This window comes from Triticum dicoccoides, chromosome 3A, assembly GCF_002162155.2.
Source record: "Triticum dicoccoides isolate Atlit2015 ecotype Zavitan chromosome 3A, WEW_v2.0, whole genome shotgun sequence".
Lineage (NCBI taxonomy): Eukaryota > Viridiplantae > Streptophyta > Magnoliopsida > Poales > Poaceae > Triticum > Triticum dicoccoides.
In genome coordinates, this window is record NC_041384.1 from 399,622,422 (window position 1) to 399,631,869 (window position 9,448).

Genomic DNA, 9,448 nt, shown 5'->3' on the forward strand with positions numbered 1-9,448 from the left:
AGATTTGGGAGCTTGAACTACGTTGCGGACATCCGTGGAGACTTGATCTTCGCCGGATTCGAGACCGTGGCAAGCACTCCTGGTCACCCCGATGGACACAACCTAAATCTGGCATCGGACCGCATCTAGGAGATAGCTCCTGTAACCGCTCTGGCCCTAGATCCGGAGGCTTAACCCCACCTTGGAGGCCACAGACTCCCCGACGTTGGAGCCGCACATGGACGTAAACTCTCACAATATTCGTGTCACCGGAACCCCGGACTAGTCTCTGGGTGTAAGTTCTGAACCATGTGAGTCCACGGATGCTGAACTTGATCGTTTATCGATCTTTGAGTTCAGCGCCGCAGACATCTTCCAACAGTCACCCTTGGGTGATGTGCTAAGCTCATTAAAAATCCTGTCCTTGGCGGGGGAGTCACAGCCGAACTATGTTTGGTTCGAACTAGGGGCTGATGATGGAGAATTTGCATCCCACCCGCCACCCACTCCATAGCCACTGTCGAGGACTTAACCGACATGCTCGATTACAACTCCGAAGACCTCAACGGTATAGACGACGATGCCGATAAGGAGCAGGGCCAAAACCCGTCGTTTGCCGGATGTTGGATGGTCACTTCTTCATATGACGCATACATGGTGGATACACCTAAACAAACTAACGATGATGACAAAGAAGATCCAGTCAAGGATAAACCTCCTGAGAAATAGCCTAGATGCGGGCGTCAGCAGCGCCGCTCTAAGTCACGTCATGCAAAAGACAACAATGCCGGGATCGGAGAAAACAACACCCCAGACGATGCCGGAGACAACGAAGATCCTATTGAGGCAACGTCCGAAGAGGATGAACGAGAATACGGACACGATAGCCCTGTCGAACAGGTCATACACGAAGACTCGGAGGACAGTAATTATCTTCCGCCCTCCGAGGATGAGGAGAGCCTCGGTGACGAGGATTTCATCGTGCCTGAGGAACCTCTCGAGCAAGAGCGCTTTAAACGCCGGCTATTGGCCACCGCAAGGAGCCTAAAAAAGAAGCAGCAACATCTCCAAGCTGACCAAGACCTGCTCAACGATAGATGGACAGACATCCTAATAGTTGAAGAATACGGCCTCAAGTGCACAACCAAGGGTTACCTGAAGCGCAGCTTGCTACCTCGGTTTGATGAGGAGGCGCCGGAACCTGTACCACACGGTCGGGATATTGTGGTTAACCGACCACCATGCGGTCGGGATAAAGCAGCAGCTCAAGCCGAATAGCAGTCCGCCTCAACCCAAAGAAAAAATAGAGATAAAATAGCTCGGGATCATACATATGACCCTCGGCAGGACCTGGACAGTAGAGCAAAACACACCAGATCGATCTACGGATCGCGAGGATGCGCCTCAACGCGCAATGGCAGCTACCTATTTGGACATGACGAGTCTAGTCACAACCGGGCCGAAAACCGCAGACGGACTCCATCTAAGCTACGTCGCGATGTGGCCCAATATAGAGGCGCCGCACATCCACTCTGCTTCACTGACGAAGTAATGGAGCATGAATTCCCAGAAGGGTTTAAACCCGTGAATATCGAATCATACGACGGAACAACAGATCCCATGGTGTGGATTGAGGATTTCCTTCTCCATATCCACATGGCTTGCGGAGATGACCTTCATGCCATCAAATACCTCCTGTTAAAACTCAAAGGACCAGCTCGACACTGGTTAAACAGTCTGCCTGAAAACTCAATTGGCAGCTGGGAGGAGTTGGAAGATGCCTTCCACGATAACTTTCAAGGTACATATGTCCGGCCACCGAATGCCGATGACCTAAGTCACATTGTCCAGCAGCCCGGAGAGTCCGCCAGAAAGCTCTGGACTAGGTTTTTAGTTAAAAAGAACCAAATTGTTGATTGTCCGGACGCGGAAGCCCTCGCGGCCTTCAAACTTAGCGTCCAGGACGAGTGCCTTGCCCGCCACCTCGGTCAGGAAAAACTAAAGTCCATGTCATCCCTTACTGCTCTGATGACCCGCTTTTGCGCGGGAGAAGACAGCTGGCTCGCCCGTAGAAGCAATAGCGCCAGCGATCCGGGCACCTCCGAAGTGCGGGACGGTAATGGAAAGCTACAAAGCAATAAAAACAAACGTAGCAATAATAATGAGGGTGCAGAGGACACATCGGTCAATGCTGGATTCAGTGGCCCCAAACCCAGCCAATGGAAAAAGCCATTTATGGCAAACAAAGACGGACCATCCAATTTAGACAAAATATTGGATAGGCCCTGCCAGATCCATGACCACCCTAATAAACGAGCTAATCACACTAACAGAAGCTGTTGGGTCTTCAAACAGGCTGACAAGTTAAATACCGAACACAAGGGGAAGAGGCTGCCCGGCGATAGCAATGACGAACAGGCTCACCAACTGAACAACGAGGGTCCGAAGCAGTTTCCCCCCGACGCAAAAACAATAAACATGGTATACGTGACACACACCCCTAGAGGTGAGCGCACGGAACACCCCCTCCTTATAGGAGATCATACTACGGCTACCTCAGCCGAACTACACAGCGGCCCTACCACACCGCATACCGTGTCGGCCATCATGCCGCCGGTCTCCATTCAACATGACCGATCAATGTCCATAGTGGACTAGCAATCCGGATTCCGCCATTCATCTAATATGCCTTCGAAGTGCGTATCGTGCATACATAATTATGCACTTGAAATACCCCGGGCATCGGCGAAGCACAATGAGGGTGGGCTCGCAAACCAATCCCCTACTTTTCTAACTGCCCTTTTCCTTTTTACTATTCCCTCTACAGGTAGCTCAAAGGCCGGTCACCCCGAGGACTCTACCAGAGTTCGGGTTCGTACAATCACCCAAGGGTTATTCCTGTCAAGGAATCCCTTAACCGAGGATAGGCGGCGCAGACGTGCGACAGGAGGTCCAAAATAACTTTTTGTAGACCGCACTCTCTATTTTGAGTATGTAAAGTGCCTTTTTCCTCCGCCTTCAACCCATGGCATGTCAAATAGCCGTTTTGACTTTGTTATCTATATAAACGATTGTCACATCACTCAGATCCCAGTAAAAATAATCCACTCTTTTCTAAAGAACCGAGTTTTTCCCCCACGGTTGTTTTAAACATACACCTCGGCATAACTGCCAGGGGCTTGGTATGGGAGCAAACGAGTTGCCGACAAGTCCGAACAGTTCTATAGCGTATTTGGCGTCGCGAGTTTGGACTTATATGCATCAGCTCCGAATCATGTCTTGGGTTAATAGTTGGGTTGCCCGGCTCTTGTGCTTGCTATCCTACATTCCGCTCTATCGGCTAGGGTAGTAAAGGGAGAACTACTGCGATTGTGCTTCCGGTTCACCTGGTTAAGCACCTCAGTAGAGAAAGCCAAAAACTGTCTATCATGATGCGGCGAGAGCTGGTCAACCACTCGATGACTTATTGGTATCTTTCGCGATTCCCTTCATGTCACACGAAGGACCTCTTTCCGGTCAACTATGTAAATGCATCGTATGAATAGTCCGCATACATACAAGGGGCTATATTGTAGACCCACCATAAAACTCCTATGGCTAAGTGAAAGTGTTAATGCCCTATAGTCCGATTGCCTAGTTCACCGCATTGACACCTCCTTCACGGACCAAGACGTTGGGTCAAGAGTGATCAGATGCTTTTGCGAACACCCCGGTATTTCCTACGAGGGGGCTGAAGCCGACGACTGGAAAACTTCCAGATTATATAAAAACGGCCACACAGGAGGAACAAAAGCTTTCGAGCAAAACATAAAAATAGATTAAATATAAAATTGTCTTTTACAATTCCCATACATCTCACTCGAATATTATGTTTTTTGAGCATTGACCCTCTATCAAGCGGGCAACCTCTAAAACGTCCTCAAAATAATGCTCCGGCACGTGATTGTCCTTGCCCTTGGGTGGACTCTTCGCTGCAACATTGATGGCCTTCATCTTCGCCCAGTATGTCTTGACACGGGCAAAGGCCATCCGTGCACCCTCAATGCACGCCGACCGCTTAACATCGTCGATACGTGGCGCCGCATCAACAAGACGCCGCACCAAGCCGACGTAGCTATTCAGAATAGGCTCAGTCGGCCACAGCCGAATTATGACGCTCTTCATGGAAGCGCCGGATATCCTATGAAGCTCGGCCCATTGGGACATTTGTTCATTCAGCAACAGAGGGCGCTTTGATGTGCCAAATTGTGACCAGAAAAGCTTCTCCCTTGTATACCCCTCTTGCACTTGGTAAAACTGTGCCGCATCGGAAGAACTCTTCGGCAAGTCTAAAAACTCGTCTGGAGAAGTCCACACTTGGTTAAGCTGAGCATAGTTCGGATTGCCGAACTTAGTTTGTAGCAAAAAGGGCTTATCGGCTGCAATCTCCCCAGCTTGCCGGATCTCCTCACGGGCTGCTCTAGATTTAGACCGCGCTTCTCTCACCTCTCGCAAGGCCTTGTCAAGTTCAACTGTTTTGGCTTCATTCTCCTTCTCAAGAGATTCACAGCGGCTAGTAGCATTTTTTAGTTCGAGCGCCATCGCGGATATTTTCTCCTTATCTTGGCGCCGAGCAGCTTGTTCGGCCTTTAGCTCAGCCGATGCCTTTTCGGTAGCCACATTACTAAACCGGGCCTGCTCCTTGGCCTGGGCCAGCTCCACCCAAAGAATCTCAATGGCGGCGGCACCATCTGCAGCCATATATATACCAGTATGCAATTTTCAGTGTCACGCTTATATTACAAACACGTATGTATAAGGACTGCTCCGAATACATACCTTGCGACTCGTCAAGACGCCTACTGATTAACGCAATGTCATCCCCTGCCACATCAAGCTTCCGCGGCAGGTCGATAATATCCGTAGTCCGGGTAGTCGTCAGGGGAGAAACAACCTATGTTCCAATTAATCAGGTCAGTCCCTTGACATTTCTTTTGATCCTCTGATTGCCTCCCTCAGGAAGCCAATCAGAGTCTCATGAGCTACTATCTATACACAGGTGCATTTCGTGAATAAAACACAATGGAACATATTACAGTACAAACCTCGAAACCTCTTAGCAGGCCCACAAAAGCCTCATTTAATCCGTGCTTCGCGGACACGACCTTTTCAATCACCGTGCCCATCAAGGTACGACGTTCCTCTGAGACGGACGCCTGCTGCAGCATGTTAGTCAGTATATCCGGCGCCTTTGGATCTCCGGAGGCTGCTGTAGAAGTATGGCCACCCTTTGAAGGGATCTGTTTATTCGTATCCGGCTGTAGACCAGATTGTTTGGGACCTTCATTACTGGTCCCCGGACCCTGGGCCACCCAAGTATCACCTTCGGGTAATATCTTCATCGTCCCTTGCACCACCTGCTGGTCGGGGGAGACCCTCCACGACGACACCTCGAAGTCGTCCGCCCTATGGGGCGGAGAGGCTGGTGGAGGCGTTTCACTTTCCATCATCTCTGGGAGAAGGTCTCCCGGGGAAGAGGATTGTTGAAGAAGACTGCGTGCCGAACTGCAAAAAAATATATATTCTAGGCATCACCAGAAAAAGAACAGGATAGATCTAAAACATCCTTGTTTACTAACGATTTGGCCTGAGGCTTGTCCTCATCATGAGACTGCACGTCGACGTCCTCCAAGCCCGAGCCGCTCGACAGAGGCATCTTGCCTCGCTTAGAAGCCTTTTCCTCCCAATCTTCGGAGGCGACCCTTTTCTTTCCATGGGGGGAAGAGGCGTTGACCTCCCCCTCATTTTTGTCTTCGGACGATGGGATCTTGATTTCTCCGGACACAATGTCTGATGCACCTTTGGGATGGAGGCCATCTTTGGTCCTCTCCGCCTTGCCCCCCTTCGCAGGCATCTGGTATGGAACCAGGGCCAGCATCCTTGTTAAAACATGATTCACTGGGCCTTCGGGCAGGGAGCTGAACAAATGATTAGTTACACTTTCTTTATCTAGCCCTGAAAGAAGATAGTTTGCTCAGTACCATATTAGGGTATGCGTAACTACAAAGTGTTCGGAAGACAAGTTCTTATCAGCGTATCCGGACGGTGGCAGTCAAGGCCAGCGTCCTTACTAGTGTCCGGCCAATGTTGTCGCTTCCTAAAAAACAGCTTCCACATCCCTTCGTGCGTAGTGCCGAAGAAGTGTTGGAGGGTTCGTGGTCCTTCTGGATTAAACTCCCACATGCGGCGAGCCCTGCGCTGGCATGGCAGGATTCGGCGAACTAGCATCACTTGAATCATGTTGACAAGATCGATGTCTCTCCCAAGGAGGGTTCAGATGCGGCTCTGTAGAGTTTGCACTTCGTCAACTGATCCCCATTACATCCCCTTGTTAATCCATGATGTAAGCTGTGGCGGAGGGCCCGAACGGAACGCAGGTATAGCTGCCCACTTGGTGCTACGGGGTTCCGTGACATAAAACCACTCTTGCTACCATTGGTTGGAGGTTTCGGTGAAAGAGCCTTTTGGACAGAGAGTGTTGGTAAGCTTGATCACTATAGTACCACCGCTCTCTGCCTGTTCCCCATCGACTACCTTTGGCTTCACACTAAAAGTCTTGAGCCATAAGCCGAAGTGTGGGGGGGATTCGGAGGAAGGCCTCGCATGTAATGATGAATGCCGAGACGTGGAGGAGAGAGGCCGGAGATAGATCATGAAAATCTAGCCTGTAATAAAACATTAGCCCCCGTACGAAGGGGTGAAGAGCGAACCCTAGCCCTCGAAGGAAGTGGGAGATGAATACGACCCTCTCGCCAGATCTGGGGGTCGGAATAACCTGTCCTTCAGCAGGAAGCCTGTGGTGGATCTCCGCGGTCAAGTACCTGGCTGCCCGAAGCTTCGCAATATCCTCCTCTATAACGGAGGAAGCCACCCATCGGCCTTGAGGGATGGATCCTGACATGATGGGGAGGCTCGAAGCAATGAAGCCAGACCTTGGGTGCTAGAGCTCGAGGTTGGGAAGGCTGAAGAGAGGTTTGACATAAAAAAGATGGCCCTTGATTCCTTTATAATGGTAGCGGGTATTGAACGCCTCCTCCTAAGCCTGAGAACCTGCCTATTCCTAAGGAATCTTTCCGCAGGACGGTTGGGTTAATTACCCACGCTCTCTGCTTCGACGGGACGTGCCAACAAAAACCACGCCCCGAAACATGGAACGGCGGGACGGGAAATGGTTCGACATAATAACCGGGCCAGCGTGATGTCACGTTATTAAAATGGTCAGCAGATTTGATTCGTGAAATGTTATACTCTCTACGGCTGTGTGTTACACATCCGGACACGTTTGTTTTGTCCGAAGACTATCTTGGAGTTCGGAAGGAGGAACCCGCCTTGCAATGCCGGAGACAGATCTATGCGCCGGATACCTTGGCATTGAAGCCAGGTTCAGGGGATACTGAGGGAGTCCTAGACTAAGGGGTCCTCGGGCGTCCGGCCTGTTAGCCCTGGGCCGGACTGATGGGCTGTGGAGAACACGAAGACCGAAGACTGCACCCGTGTCCGAATGGGACTCTGCTTGGCGTGGAAGGCAAGCTTGGCGACCAAATATGTAGATTCCTTTCTTTGTAGCCAACCTTGTGTAACCCTAGATCCTCCCGGTGTCTATATAAACCAGAGGACTTAGTCCAGAGGGAGAGATATATTCATCATCATAGCCATACAAGCTAGACCTCTAGGGTTTAGCCGTTACTATCTCGTGGGAGATGAACTCTTGTAATACTCAGATTCATCAATATCAATCAAGCAGGACATAGGGTATTACCTCCATAGAGAGGGCCCAAACCTGGGTAAACATATTGTCCCCTGTGTCCTGTTACCATCGACCTTAGACGCACAGTTCGGGACCCCCTACCCGAGATCCGTCGGTTTTGACACCGACAGGGGGGTTTGCATGTAATTCGTGAGGCATGAAATGCAAAGTACACCGGCATGGTTGCATATGCTCCGAGTCGTGCATGCACTACGACCCAAATGCTCTACGTCCCACATGTCAATGAAGGAGAGCATGTGGAAATAGCCTAGGAGTACATATAGGAGGATAAATGCGTGAAAAAATATGTAGAACTATGAAGCGTAGTTGTGGTTCGAAAAGGAGACCTAAAGTGATGACATGTATAGGTCGCACGCACCCAACTAGTGGTACTATACGTACGACTACTTTTTCCCTAAAAAAAGAGGTACGAGTACTCAATACTCCTATTCTATCAACACGACTCCCATCTGACAACAGCGTCCGTGCTACAGCTAGCTCTTCTCCCTCATTTCTCTCTCAGCCGATGCGCGGTGGGAAGGGTGGGGATTTGGCGATGTCCGGTTTGCTCAACTGCGGCCCCACCTCACAGTGAAAATGTTACGACTGGAATAAAAATGCCATACACTAATAAAACATTAAGGCCACAAGGCGATGCAGTGCTGGTTACATGAGGCAAGAAGAAAGATGCATCCATCGACGACGTCCACCTCCTTGACTCAGGGCGTCGGCCCACCAAACGGCGGCTAAGTAGCAACAGCTTTCGTAGCTAGGTCGACGTGCTTCTGAACAATGGAGCCAAAGATTCCAGCCGCTAGAAGAAGGCGAACGTCTTTCTGTCCTCACTGGCCTTATAGTGCCCTATGTAGACGATTTCCTCGTAGACGTGGATGTGCTGATCGACAGTTTCTTGCATAATGAGGCGCTGTGCGGCGAGCACGGCCTCGAGGTGCACATTCTTTTTTTGACTATGTACTGCAAGGGAATTGCCTCACAACTCTTTATTCAAATAAACAAAGGAACCAAAAGTCCTGTACAAGTATTTTTACAAAAGAAAAGAAAAAAGACTTACTTACAACCCAAATAGGGCGACAAGGGATTTACTAGGGGAGGGTAGAAATCCAAGTTAGAAGGCTATCCTTGAATTAAAATTTTATCCTATGAGAGAGCAAAGTTATGTCATGAATAAAATTGTGCCTCCAACACTACTAGGAAAATGCTTATATATAGAATTTTAGTAGTAGCGCCTGTTTGGGCGCCCACGCTACTGGTATTTACTAGTAGCGCCGGCCAAAACGGGCGCTACTGCTACTGAATAGCAGCAACGCTGGTTGGCGCGGGCCGCGCTACTGTTTAGCGGGCCGCCGGGGCCAAAAGGCCAGGCCACTTAGCTGTAGCGTGTGATGTGTGCCGATGCTACAGCTAGTGGGCTTAGCAGTAGCGCTGGCCCATTACCCGCGCTGCTGTTAAGCCCACTCCCTCCCCCGCGTGCCCCCGGCCTCATCACTCAGCTCACTCACACACTCCACACTCCTCCCTCAATCCCCCGCGAGCCGCCGTCGACCCCTGCTTGCTGCCGTCCCCCGCGCCGGCCCTCCTCCCTGCATCGGCCGCCCTTGCCCGCGCCGGCCCTCCTCCCCGCCGGCCTCCCTCCCCCGCTTCGTCCTCCTCCCCCGCCGACTG